Source organism: Rhopalosiphum maidis, chromosome 1 (assembly GCF_003676215.2).
Source record: "Rhopalosiphum maidis isolate BTI-1 chromosome 1, ASM367621v3, whole genome shotgun sequence".
Lineage (NCBI taxonomy): Eukaryota > Metazoa > Arthropoda > Insecta > Hemiptera > Aphididae > Rhopalosiphum > Rhopalosiphum maidis.
Genome location: NC_040877.1, coordinates 47,869,242 through 47,883,812, shown reverse-complemented (window position 1 = coordinate 47,883,812; position 14,571 = coordinate 47,869,242). Strand labels below are relative to the sequence as shown.

Genomic DNA, 14,571 nt, shown 5'->3' with positions numbered 1-14,571 from the left:
TGGAAGTGCATTTAAATAAAAAATTCTAAATTTAACTATTATACTATGACATCTAAAAATTATCGAGTTATATAATAATAATATAACTATATTTTAATAATGATGAGCTTCTCGACAAAAACCACCTTTAGAATGATAGTCCAATAAATATTTCATGTAGCTTATGTTTTTTCGACTATATTTTGTAATAATTTATATTTTATATATTGTATTATCCACCAATCATAATCCTCGAGCAATCGTAGATGTTCATTGATTTTTTTCATGATCAATACATTTCCAGATTTCCTTTTAAATTATAAAGGTATTAATATTATAACTAAAAGCTAGTCCCACAATCACAACAGGTATAGATATAATCTAGTCAAAAATATGAATAATATTATATAATTAAATATAAAAATTTAACCTTTTTCAATTTAAATCTTAATACTAAAAGAAACAAACACTTCTATAGTCATAAAATTGTGTACAAATATATTAATTAGATAATTAATATAAAATGTTATTACCTATTATAGATATTGGTTTTTATGTAAATGGCATAAATATTACACATATTTCTAATTATTTTGTTTTTGATTTTAAGATATAATATACATAATTTAAGAGATTCGCGGGAATATATAATAACGTGACAATATGGGTATTTAGTGCCTAATATAGTACAAGGTGAATGAAACTTGTTAATGTACAACACTTATTATTAAACACTAAAATAATTAGTATATAATATATATTATATTATATTATACGTTTAAAATTACAACAAGAAGTATTAAGCCGTAATATATTATACAGAGTGTGCCTAATATATTACCTATGCTATACGCCGTGTCACATAATATTATATATTTTTTTAAAGCTTGTACAATTATAAGGTATTGGAAAGTATTGTATTTGAAACAACAATAAATTTAATTATTTTGAAAATAAATCTAGCTTACCTCATAGTTTATGGATACCTTAGTTTATTAATTATTTGGTACTAAAAATAAAACGGCCAATCTATATTGAAAATTAGTCAATTTCTATAATATTATTCTATGAATACTCTTAGTTTTGAACAATTTAAAATAAATCGACAGATACAAAGAGTCAATATATTTATACATTTTAAATAGTAAAAAACAACATTATAATGATTAGTCTAAAAATCGTAAAAACGCTTTTTTATATTAATGATCATTAAGTCATTAATAAGTATTTAAATACCGGTAAAAATCATTAACACCAATTTTAAATTTACATTGTGTACTGTTGCTTAGTAAAATGTTGATATAATTCTTATCATCCAAATATTGAATACATAATGTACTGCACGAGTAGAAAGACAAATTAATAACAATAAAAACTATCAACATATATAATAGTGAATAGTTTAAAAAAATAGTAAAATAAATATAAATATAAATATAATAGTTTGAATAGTTTACTAGCGATAGTTTAAAACTATCTTAATAAATTCTCTATGCTGTATATTATCATTTTACAAGTAATATTACTAAACACGCATTTGTCATATAATTACATGCTGATGGTGTGCACAGTTGACGGTCACCAATAATAATCACATCAAAAATCATTGGAGACATAGAATATTGGTTGAAATAAATTTATATACTGTTCAATGAATACAACAGCAATAATATTATGTCCCGAACGTATAAATTGTACATCTATATTCTATATCTTTTATACATTAAATAACATTTGTTCGGTTTTATTTTCCTTTTTACTCGCGTCCTGAATGTATATGTAGTAGTATAGTGGCGTCGTTCATGATGTTTTTGTTGTTGTTGGTTTTTATTTTATCACCGTGAGTTTTCGTTTATACGCGGTCGCTCTGGGAAGTATAGGACGAAGTAGGAAGGAAAAATTTCTCAGGTCAAAAAACCAAAAAAAAATGCGAGAAAATTTTTTCAAGGCGTTGACGTCTCGCCGCACAATTCCGTTTTGTTTTCACGGCGCGCGCAAAACGATAAAGGCGGCGGTCGAGACGTCGGTCGGTCACGGGTTTTTGGTTCCGCGGAATGCGATTTCATCAGCGAGAAAGCTATCCCGAGAAACCCTCCTCTCCAGTACCCGAACAACCACCCCACCACTGCATCGAGTACCGCCACCGTCATCACCATCCAACAGAAGTTTTTTGTAATACGATTTTGCGTATTTCTATATATATATATATATATGTATATCCTTTGTCAGCCCACCTCACTTCAGCACTAGCGTAGTGCGCGAAACGCCATATACTACACAACACTGGGCGAGAGATGCACAGACTACTCCGCGCCCGCAAACGCGGAAAGAGATCGCGGATGAACCTTCCACGAGAGGACTGCCGCGTACCGGTGACGGATATAATATGAATAAAAGAAGAGGCAGCGGTGGCGTCAGCGAACAGAGATTGCTTTCTAAACGTTAAATTCCTACGACGTGTGTGTGTGTGTGTGTTTAAGCGCGATTATAATACGTGTAGAAGAACAATACGCCGTTGTTGTCGTCACAATATTGCAACTATAACGCTACTACTATTACTTCTACTACTACTATAGCTGATGGCGACATTCTTTTTTTGCCTACCCTTCGGAGTATATTATATTTTATATTTGCGTCGGTTCGATGTACCGCACTAAATTACTAACGCCGACGTGTTTCGAAAACTATGTTATTTCGTATATTACGGTACATCTACGTGTATAGACAAAAAACATACTTATTGTGCACTTATATCAATATACCTAGTACCTATGACCTACCTATAACCTATATTATGGTTTTAATATAAATCGTGAAATAAATTCAAAATATCCAACACCATAATAACTACACTATATCATAAAGAAATAAACCACAATAATTGCATTTATGACCGCGATATGTCTGTAGGTAAAAAAAGAAATTATTCTTACGAATATAGTGATTTATACTGATATGTGTAGTAACTAGTCATGCAGAGGCATGGTCCAAAAACATTTTCTGTTAATTTATTTGTTACTATAGCATTTACTTATAAAATTGTAGGCTTCATAAAATCATTGTGATCAAGGGCACACATTAAGAGGTGCAAAGAGGTGACATGTCACCCCCCTAGAATAGAAAAAATATTGTTATTTTTTTAGTTATGAATAATAAATTAATTTTTCTAACGATAATATTACGAAAATTTACTTATGAGTCTAATTGTTACCCCCTAGGTTTCAACAAACGGGCGCCTTTGATCGTGATCACACATATAATATATAAATATATTTATTATTGAAGTGTAATAAATATGTTGTGGAAAAAAATTGTTATATAATATATTAATATTATAGAAGCATTATACAATATATTTAATAATATATTATTATTTAATACACGTTTGTAACATTTACATTAAATGTTTTGAAGTTAAATAAATAAGAATATATATATGACTGAAATTATTATACGTCTTAAAGTTTATTACGGTTCGCTATCCACAAGGGTTGTCTCCCATAGAGATTGGCGTTTCGCCATCTGTAGAGAAGGTCATCGTTTTAAATTATTATTGTTTTTATTATCATCATCATCATCGTCCTCGCTACGGCAGTATTGTATGCCGGAGAGCAGCTACCGTGTAACGTAAAAGAAAGCAGTGTATATATATATATATTATTATAGCTGTATATAGTAATCGACGAAAATGTACAAACCTCATCGGTATAGGTATGGAAAACCCCGTTAGGATTTCCTCCGGGCACGCACACACACACACAATCTAATATACCGATTTATTTGATTTATTTATACGCCGTCTTTATTGCACGGTAGCGTACACGAATGTTTAGTGTCGGGATCTGCAGAGATTGGTCTCCCACGACACAACCGTACATGTCAAAAGATTTTACGAAATTTTCTATAGAGAGACATCGTTATTTCGATGGGAATTTTTCGGCATCGCAATCATCTCGGTCCGTATCGATCGCGCGTTGACTATTGAAATCGTACCGGCAACTACTACGTCCCGTGTGCGCGGATTAATTTTTCGCGATAAAAGCGCTTCCGTGTCAAGCGGCGCGTGAACAGTTGTAGACAGGAGCGATAATAATATAAACCTAGTACGAGTCTCCTGCCCCGATTGTCGTGACATAACGACAGCGCAGCAGCAGTGGCTATATAAATAATTTATAGTGAGGACGCGCATTCTCTCCGTCTTGTCGTTCCGCTAAACAGTATCGCGAAACGTGTGCGTGTGTGTGTGTGTGTGTGTGTGTGCATCGTCTGGTGTACCCGACACAGTACACGGAAGCTGTACGGCGACCACACACTTGCATTCGCATGTACACGTCCCGACAAGATTGTACATACGGGAGTCGTCACTGTATATAGGTTGTTTAGCGAGCTTTGTTTGATGAAAATTATTGATGACTGTAACACCCTTCGCGGTTCCGCACGCAGCGGTGCACAGCAGTTATCCGGCGCCGCGGGACAGACGCGCCCTGCACGTTCTGCCGGATAATCCTTTAGACGAATCGCATACATTATTGTTGTTAAAAAATCGGAAAGGGAAAATCACCAGCATAAAAATCGATCAATTTACTCGTTTTCTCGATGATAAATCAATAATTTCAACACCGAAATAAAATATTAAACACGATATTTTAGATTAATAACTAACAAGTATATTATACCTATAACGGTACTATTACTATATATAATATGAGTATTGAGAGTGTTTTTCTTGTTTACCTACTACCTAAGTACACAATTTGTGATAATAAACTTATTCGGGTTTTGAGCAATCATAATTTATCACGCTAATAATAAGCTTTAAAAGGTGGCATAGAACCACGGCATACCACGCTACACGTCTGCAGTTGATCGGTTAGTGCTTAGGTATAATAGGTAGCACGCGAGGATTATTGGGTCGGTGCGCGCGTTATATAATTGTATGCACCCGACCGCTCCTATACTTGTTGGCCACGTGACGATTGGCAACATTATAAAGAAAGGGTTGTTATTATAATAAGCCATTTTCCATTTGCATAAGTATTATGTGGTTAGATTTTACTATAGATACCTACATACACTGATACCTGTTATTTCGGTTGAAAGTATATATAACTAGACGCGTAATTAAGAGGTTGCTAATTGCCATTACATTAATTTAACCTTATATTATAAATTATAATTTTAGATTACACCTGAATTACAATAATAGTTTAACGCCCCGCTCGTTTTATTCATTTCGTCATTGTTGACTTGTGATTATTGTCGTCCTACTATACTTCTACTGCAATTTATTGTGTTCATTTAATGTGTCCTTTATATTATTTTGTTAAATGCTTATTGTTTAAAAATATACACAGTCGTTAAACTTAAATGTCTCTTACGCAGACTTAAGTACTCCAATACGCCGTGTATACTATATAATGTATCATTACTCAGTCACTTAAATTTACCAATAACATGTTTAAAAATACTCTTCTGGTGTAATTCCAATAATAACTATATTGCAGAAATAAATTGTTGTTTTCTACTAAGGTCAATGATGTATAACAACAAACTATAATATTAATAATTACTAATAGACAATCGTTCGATTGGTGCATATTAAAATACATTCGGACAATAAGAAAATGAATGATGTACTCTAAATTCTAATATCATGATTTCCAAAAATAATATTGAGATGTAGTAGTTTATTACACATTATTCTTTCGATACGATTCGATGTTCAAACGATAAAGGATTACATTCCCTATTTACTTAAACCATTGTTAATATTATACATCATATTCAACGACAATTCAATTAGTTGGTATATTTTAGTAAATGTTATTTCTCTGTTTAAACTATATATTTAATACATCCGATGTCGATAAATGTATGATTTTGAGTTTTTTTTATCAACCTTACTTATTCCATTATCTTTAACACTCTCCTGTAATGTTTTTTTTTTTTTTTGTACACATTATTTTCGATTTGGTGTTGCAAGATTCCAAGTAGGTTTATCATTACAATAAATGTGTTATATACTATATATAACTATTAAGATATTATAATATTTAAATAGATGGCTTTAATAAATAATATTAACCGCGGGTTTTTTTTTTTAACCATAAAGCATCAGGTATAGTCAGGTATTCAGTATTTTCATTTTAAAACCAAGCGATGGTTTAGTTTTAATATAATGTATTATTGTCTCGAATAATCCATTCGTCGGTTAACTCGTTTTTTCACATCTATAGACAAAAATTTGTACGCACGAGATGTTTAAGAAGAAAAGAAAATTTACGGATCGCATCAGGACGAGAACAGACATTGGGCTAGAAGGCGGAAATAAATAAATAAGACACGCGCGCGTATATTATACGGGACCGTGTACATCGCGGTAGGACCTGCGACGGTGGCGGTGGCCGCGGGAGGGCTCGGGATTTAACATGGTTGAGATTTATCGGCCGTCGGACCACCACGCGAGCGGTCACCGGTGTAGGAAAACGCCCTTAAGTCGTACCGCGATTGTATATATGTAGCTATATAAATGTATTAATTTCAATTTAACGAAAATTCGTCGACGTTTCGCACGTTTTCGTTGAACTCATTTTTCACGCGGGTTATACCTGCAGTGTTTGCAGGCGGAGGAGTGGCGAGCGGACTAAAATAATAATTCTCCGCCCGCTTGTCCACCGTCTGGCCCATGTAAACTATACAGCTACCTACCATTTCGGCCTACGGGTATAACAGTAATAATAACAATAATTGGGATTAAGACACACACGCCGCACGCACACGTACGCGTTATTCCAACTTCGCACCGAAGCAACTCGGCGACGACGGTGGTGGCGTGCAACCCCCTCCCCCCCATTCCGTGTGTCTATTTGACTTGGTGATTAAATTAACGACGCAAAAGCTTGCAGTGTAAAGCAGTGAGCGAGGAAGAGCGAGAGAGAGGAGAGAGCGAGAGAACGTTTGTGTGTTCTCAGCGTGTGCTTTTATGAAACAAAAAAAAAAAAAAAAAAAAAACGAGAGGCCGTGTAGTCGACAATATAGTGCCTACCTATATATGCGACGCGACGATGATATTATAATATTATACACGCAATAATATGCCAACAGGATTTATTGTATTAAATAAGCTTATCAAAAGTTTGACGAATAATTTGAGCGACGTAGGCGAATAAAATTGATAACTTCGGCGCGCATGCATTATTTATCACGCAGTGTTTAAAATTCGGCCGTGTATACATTTTGCGAATTACAAGCATAATATACCCGTGTGTACGGTTTACGTCTATATGTACAGGTTATATACACATTTATGTACGCGTATCGCACGTGCCTTTTGAATAAATAATGTGCCGCCCCCGCCTTTAGGTATTATTGTGACACACACTCGCGTGCGCACACCACGGCCGCGTTGTATAGGTGTAAAAGTGTCTCCGATTCCTCGCGCCCGCCGTGCCACCGCCAACGTCGTCGACCGACACGGGTCACGTGAAATGCACAATTATTGCGAGTCGTGTTGTTCCCTTACGCGTCTCACACACTCCAGCCGTGTACAATAACAATAATAATATTATATAATATGAAGTCTTCATAATAATAATATTATTATTATTATTGTTATTGATGTAGGTGGGTGTATATTACGTCTCCACGCGCACACGCGTGTGTCGAATATAAGCAATATACAATTATTATACGCATTGCCGAAGGTATCTAATAAAATATAATTGGAAGGTCGAAAGGAAAAAAAAATTTTAAAAATTAAATTTCGTAGATTGACGGTTTTCTGGCTAATTTTAACATTCGTCACCTTCGTAGCGTCATCTTAAATTAATGAAATTCAAAAACAAGTATCAGAATAAAAATTCGAACGAATAGTTTTTGATATATTATTAAATATGTGTAATCAGGATAATAGATCTATTATTATGGGTGTGGAAGATATGATGGAGGCGATGCAAATTTTAAGGATTAAATAATAATAGTTTATCAACATTTATTAATAGTTCTTAAAATGGTCTTAAAAAACTCTTATAAAACAAATACTATTTATTTTAGAAAAATATAGTAAAAATGAAAAAAAATATTACCTACTTATTACAATTGCATAGGTGTTTTATTTTATATCAGATACCTATACATGTATGAACACTTTTTTGGCTACATTTCCTTTGTTTTGCTTTAATCCATTCGTATAATATATACAAAAAGATACGACTCCTGCTAGGTTTCGTGGTATTTCGAGTATTTTAAAATTACGAATTTCCTAAAGCTTTATTGTAAACAAACAATAAAAAGAAAGAAAAAACCACTAAAAACGCCGAAAATGTCAAACTACAATTTACAACTTGTGTAATAATGAAATGTTCGAGGTATTTGTTTATTTTCCATTTTGTGTTTAGACAATTGGAATTCGGATCGAATAGTTTTATTAAATGCACAACTCTGAATTCAGAGAAGCGTCTTAAAATACGGAGACATTCCTTAATGTCTTAATTCTATAGGGTCCATACACGTTTGACTACAATTCATGCGTCATCAAAAATATTTTATAATTTAATAATAACTAAAGTATCCGGTAGGTATTGTAATATGATAATAATTATTTAAACATCACCCTTTAATGTTTATGTACCCGTCCGTAGCAGGAAACCATTAACCAATCGACCAGGTCAGTCGATATTATAAAATAACAATATTTTAATATAGCAATATACTACATAATAATAAATTATTGTTTCAGTTTATAATTTTGTCTAAAAATAACACACATATATATATATATATATATTACAATACATTCCGGTTAAGGTGTATTTCTATATATAATAATATGTAATCCACTGTGTCCGAAATGTATCTTACAAAAATGGAGAAAAATGTAATAAAAATAGCTCACGCTCAGATATTATAATTTATAGCGAGTTGACTGCCGAAAATGTGCGAAAAATCACATAAGATAAGCTGCGAATACAAATGCACAATATAACGCTGATATTATGACTTTGTAATAATAGTTTAATAATAATAATATAAACGGTTATACATATATATATAATGCAATGTAAATAATGACGATAAAAATAATAGTAATAGATGTGTCGTCGGTCCGTCGCCATCGTTTCCAGCTGATACGTTTGTCGGAAAACAACTGAACCGAACGCGCGAACATGGTCTTATCTTTATCGCACTGGCCGCAAAAAGACGGGCTTTTAACAAATCGTCTATAACCACACGACAACCGTGGTTCGTACATTATACTATTGTAGTGCAACATATATTATTATTGTATGTGTACGTATTTCTACGAGAGGGTGGTTATTTTTTTGTTTTAAAAACATTTGACAAATTCATATTTTTGAAAACGATTTGCTAATCAATATTAATTTATTGATATTAATATAGTATATTATATATTACATTTTGAAAATAAAGCACGTTTTTTAAATGAAAAATACATATTTAGTGAGGTATTTGAGTTTAAGTTTGAGAGTTTTTATTCTATTTAACAATAGAGACTTGAAATGTTCGATGATTATTCATACGTTAAGGTATTTCATTTTTATAATAAAAAAACAATACATTTTGATGAAATTCAAGTACTAATTGCTTGTAGTAAATTAAGAATATACTATTAACTATTATATTATAAAATAATATAAATTTAATCATAATGATAAAAAAATAAAAATGTTACTGTTTTTATAAATTACAATGAATTAGATATGTTGTCATTGACCATTGTTGAATTCCACCTATGGAAATTAAAACTTACTCGTCTATATTACAACTAGAATACAATTTAAATTAATATTTAAACGTTTTTGACCGCTTTTCTTTGTATAACCGATAACCTTATTAAAATGATTGTATGACTGAATTACTGTAAAACCCGGCGATTAAAACTTATTGCGTGTATCACTGTATAGTAGTGTACACGCTTTGCTAATAAAGTTTTATCCGCTTGTAATAATTGTAATGTATATGTCTAAAGGAGCGCAGGTACCTATTGAAAAAAAAATATTACTGCACGTTGATGATGTATAGTAAAAGAAGAAACATATTCCAGAAAATAATTATTTTTACCAGAAATATTTTAGCTACTGACAAGTGAATCTGAGGTTTTTTTAATTTAATATAATATATAAGAACGTATTATATACATGTTGATAAGATCATCTAATTAATGTAGGTTTTCAAAAATGTTCACGTAAAAATATCGAGTATATAATAATATTATACTGCTAATTTAATTTCCCTAGCTTCAACTTAAGATTACATATATGTGTTGTTTATTCATGTACTTTGTACATTGTACAAAAAACTACAACAAAATCAATTCACGAACTAATTTCCATTAGAGCTTTTTTAAAAAAATGTCATTATTTGGATACAGTTTTTGTTCCTGAATTTTTTGATAACAAACATATAATTTGTTTATACCTTTTTAAAGTAATATAGGGTGATTAGCCAAGTATGCACACCCCCTTAAATTTTTGATTAAGTAATAAATGTCTTTAAAATTATGTAATATAAATCTACCATTATAATTGATTAGTAATTTCAATGTTATAAATTTGTCAGTATCAATATAAAATGTTTTAAAATAAATTTCACAGTTTGTACAAAATATAAGTATACATACCTTACCTTCTCACCTTATTGGCACCTTTATTTGATAAATGGTCGTTCGATCGATAAAATAGATTCACAACACCCACGAAACGTGGTTAAATAAATTGTTAAACTACATTTTTTTTAAAAAAAAGATTTCCACGGTTAATGTACGAGTACTTCTACAATTCTACGTCAATTTGTACACAGTAAAATGTCATGAATAAATCGTACACGTTATTATCATTACCTATTCTGCGACGTAATTGAATACAATGAGTATGTTGAATTCACCATTTGGTAGAAGGTAGAACTATATAATATTCGATTGAATATAATTTGTTGCGCTAGAATAGTCTTAAATTGAGTAATTTTGAAATTATAACTGTTCGAGTAATAATAATTAAATCCGTGCATGCATTGCATATAGTTGAACAGTATCTAGGTAAAATCTTATTATTCTGTATCCGTCATCATCTAGATGAATAAATATAGATACCTACGCATCCAACATATAGATATTATAGTATTGTATTATGTAAGTATAAACTATAAAAGAAAAACACATCAATATGTACGTAAGTACAATTATTTACGCCAAAAAAATAAGAAAATATTACTCCCACGTATGACTTTACGAGTTCTCCACCCTAAATCCAACCCTTAAACAGAAACGCGCGTTTATAAATATAATATTTTTAACAGAACGTTTTACAGCCATACGCTATTTAATCAACGAACTAACTTAAGATCCATTATATCCACGTGCGTGAATCTTCGGTTGAGATAATATGATCCCCTAAAAATGTAAATAAATAAATAATAATATGTTCTTCGCCGTTGCAGATATCAACCAATAATATTAGGCAAACGCGTGTCATTCAGGTGACAATAGACGTCATTATCGGTATCTGAGCAATACTCGCAATATTCGCCACATTAGTATTGTTTTTTAAATTATTTACAAAATTATCTAATTATTGTCACATTTTTTTTCTAGCCTTGGTTGTAGCAAAAATTTCAATCAGTTTATTAAAATTTAATTAGTCAGTAACTTTTTGTACACATGACATCATGACCAATGTCAATCGTAAGCTCGTAAAATGAAAAACGAATATAACAATAACACGAGTATTAGACAGGCCAAAAATTTTCTGTTGGTTATTGTATGATAATATTATACTACTAAACATAATACTGAAATTCAAAAATTAAATACCCTACACATTTTCACATGACAGACGGCATTTGATTTTTAATTTGAAAAACAAAATTATAGGCTTAAAAATTATTAAATCTCACTTCAATCGATAAACCCTGAGCAGCTGCTTCTTCTGTCCTGCACTTCTGCCCTTTCGTCAGCGCTGTGTATGTGTGTATGTATGTGTAGTAAATATTAAACAAATTTATAATACAGCTTGTGTTACATTTTCAGATCTTGATATTATTAATATTAAGTGTGTCGGCGTCGGCCATTTATTGAGGAGTAAAATTTAGGCAATTAAATTCGCAAGTATAGTATCGGTCGTGCGTGTGTGTGTGTGTGTGTGTGTGTGTGTGTGTGTGTGTGTGCGAGTGTATATAAATTAGTCCGCGCATTATCGTTTCATAGAAATGATATTATGTTATTAGCAAGGTGAATATAATATATCTATTTATTTTATTCTTTCGCAAATAATTGTAGACATGAAAGACAAGAAATGTATCAACTTATCGGAAGATAAGAGATCCCAAAAAAATGCAGTAGGTAAGTACATTATTTAAATTACCTATAATAAAGAGAATACAAATAATGTACAGTATACAGTTAATATTACCGTGAACAAATTAATTTATTTATTTACACGTAAAATGTATGATAATGTTCGTGAAATATTAATTATTTGTTTTATTTATGTTTAGTGTTTTTAAAAAAGTTAATCATTTTTCACATGATGCAACACACGATAAACCATGTGGCATGTTGTTCTAAAACATTAGACGTATTATCAACAAATACTTATTCTAGCAAAAAAATTATATCTGATAGTTTAAATCAGTTATATGTTGTTTTTTTTTCAATTATATTTAGAAAATTTAAAATCATATCATTTATTACAATAAAGTTTTTATTTTCTTTCTGTATTATCGCGTTTAACCAGGACTACTCATTTGGTACAGCTAATTCATCTAAAAGTGATTTAAAGGTTATATAAGAGATGAAGATATTCCTAATGTTCTTTGTGGAAGGAGGGAGGTGTCCCAAATTTTAATTTTACTTTGAATAATGCTAAAATGATTTTATAGAAACAATAAATATTTTGAATTATTTAAAAGCATAATGCATATTATAGCTTCTATAATTATTATAATTTCGAAAATCGGCCTTTGATCCGACCTGCGAAATATTGTCTTATTTTAAATAAAAAAAAATCAACAAAATCTGACTTTTCTACAGAGCATGAATGTTTTTCCTATAATACGTCTATTAATACTAAAAATGCATCGGCTCCGACCTCCTTAATGAATAATGTTTCCCAATTGTATTAGCTCCAAAATATCATCAAATTTTCATAAAATCACAAGATTTATAAAAACAGTAAAAATCTGTGTCCATTTATACCATCAAGAATAAATATTACTATTTGTTCTTATTCAAAAATGACTGCGTTAATGATAAAAAAGCATACAAAATGCATTTTAATTTTATGCACTATAAGCTAAATAGTAAAAATAAATTTTTCACGATTCGTGACAAATTAACTGCACATTATTGTAATATGTTATTATAAGATGATATTATTCGTTATATAATAGCAGTATGTTATTTGATATATTAAATTATAATGATATGTAGGCAAGTAGGAGGCTAAAACTAAAAATAACGGAATAGATTCAAATATCAAATTTCAACCCGCGCGTGATAATAATATTATTCAGAAATCGGTACTCGGCCAAATTGTTAGCGACTCCATCTGGAGGACGGATAGCGCTCACGCATTTGGCCGTCTCCGTCAAAAAATCACGACGGATACGTTCACCACCGCAGTACGGTTTTCGGCCGATAGAGCGCGCCGAACGGACAGTTGCCTTCCGGTCTGTCCACCGACGTCCCATAATCCGGTGGACGGACGTCGACGTCCAGCTTGTGCCGGTCACCCCATCGTAAGGTTGCCATCTAGAGATCAAGGACGATGCCACCGACCACTTGAACGATAACTGGGCATTGAACTGTCCGGTTACCGGGAATACCGCCGGATGGCCAACTGCACGTCGGCCACAGTCTCGGAACAACATAAGACAGCCCTGATCCACCGGACCCGTCAGCTTTGCGCAGTGGCGATATCGTAACCGATGAGGTTTAACCGAGGTGCGATTATTGCTAGTTGAAAACTTTAACCAATACCCCGCCGTGTGGACATGAAACACTGTCCGCGCAGGCAATCTTTGAAGGCCCTAACGGGCTCATATCGCTCGAATCAATGTTAATTACTACATTAGAATACACCAACACCTTTGTTATTTTGCCTCGTTTTCATAAATGTTTGTTCGCCTACTAACAGCATACGTAGTTAGCTTACAAAGTTTGTTAAATAGTCTTGTTACACCTTGTATATTTTTCTATTTTGTTTAAAATTAAAAATCCATCAAAAACAAGTTAATCATTACATCGTTGACTTTATTAAATACTTCAGTGACATTTTTTATCCCTAAGTATCATATTTCTCAAAGACTGTTCACATTATTGTTATATTATCATTAATACAAAATACAATATTGTAGAATGCACACATTTTAATGTTTGTGATAAGGATAACGTGGTGTAATTTAAATTGTCTAATGTTTACACTTATATTGTTCAAAATAATCAGGGCTCTGAAATTATAGCACTAAAAAAGTACATTTTTAGTTCATTAATATGCACTTAAAAACACTAAAATACGGTAAATGTGCAAAATAAAATTGTTGACAAAATTGTTCTAGATATTTTTAATACAATAAATT

General features: G+C 31.7%; 1 non-coding gene across 1 annotated transcript; it reads left to right on the top strand.

The window, feature by feature from the left end:
* The first annotated feature begins 13,891 nt into the window (after positions 1–13,891).
* LOC113550752 lies at positions 13,892–14,031 on the top strand. The gene has a single exon (XR_003405061.1). It is a non-coding gene; the product is annotated as a U4 spliceosomal RNA (small nuclear RNA).
* Positions 14,032–14,571: the final 540 nt, after the last annotated feature.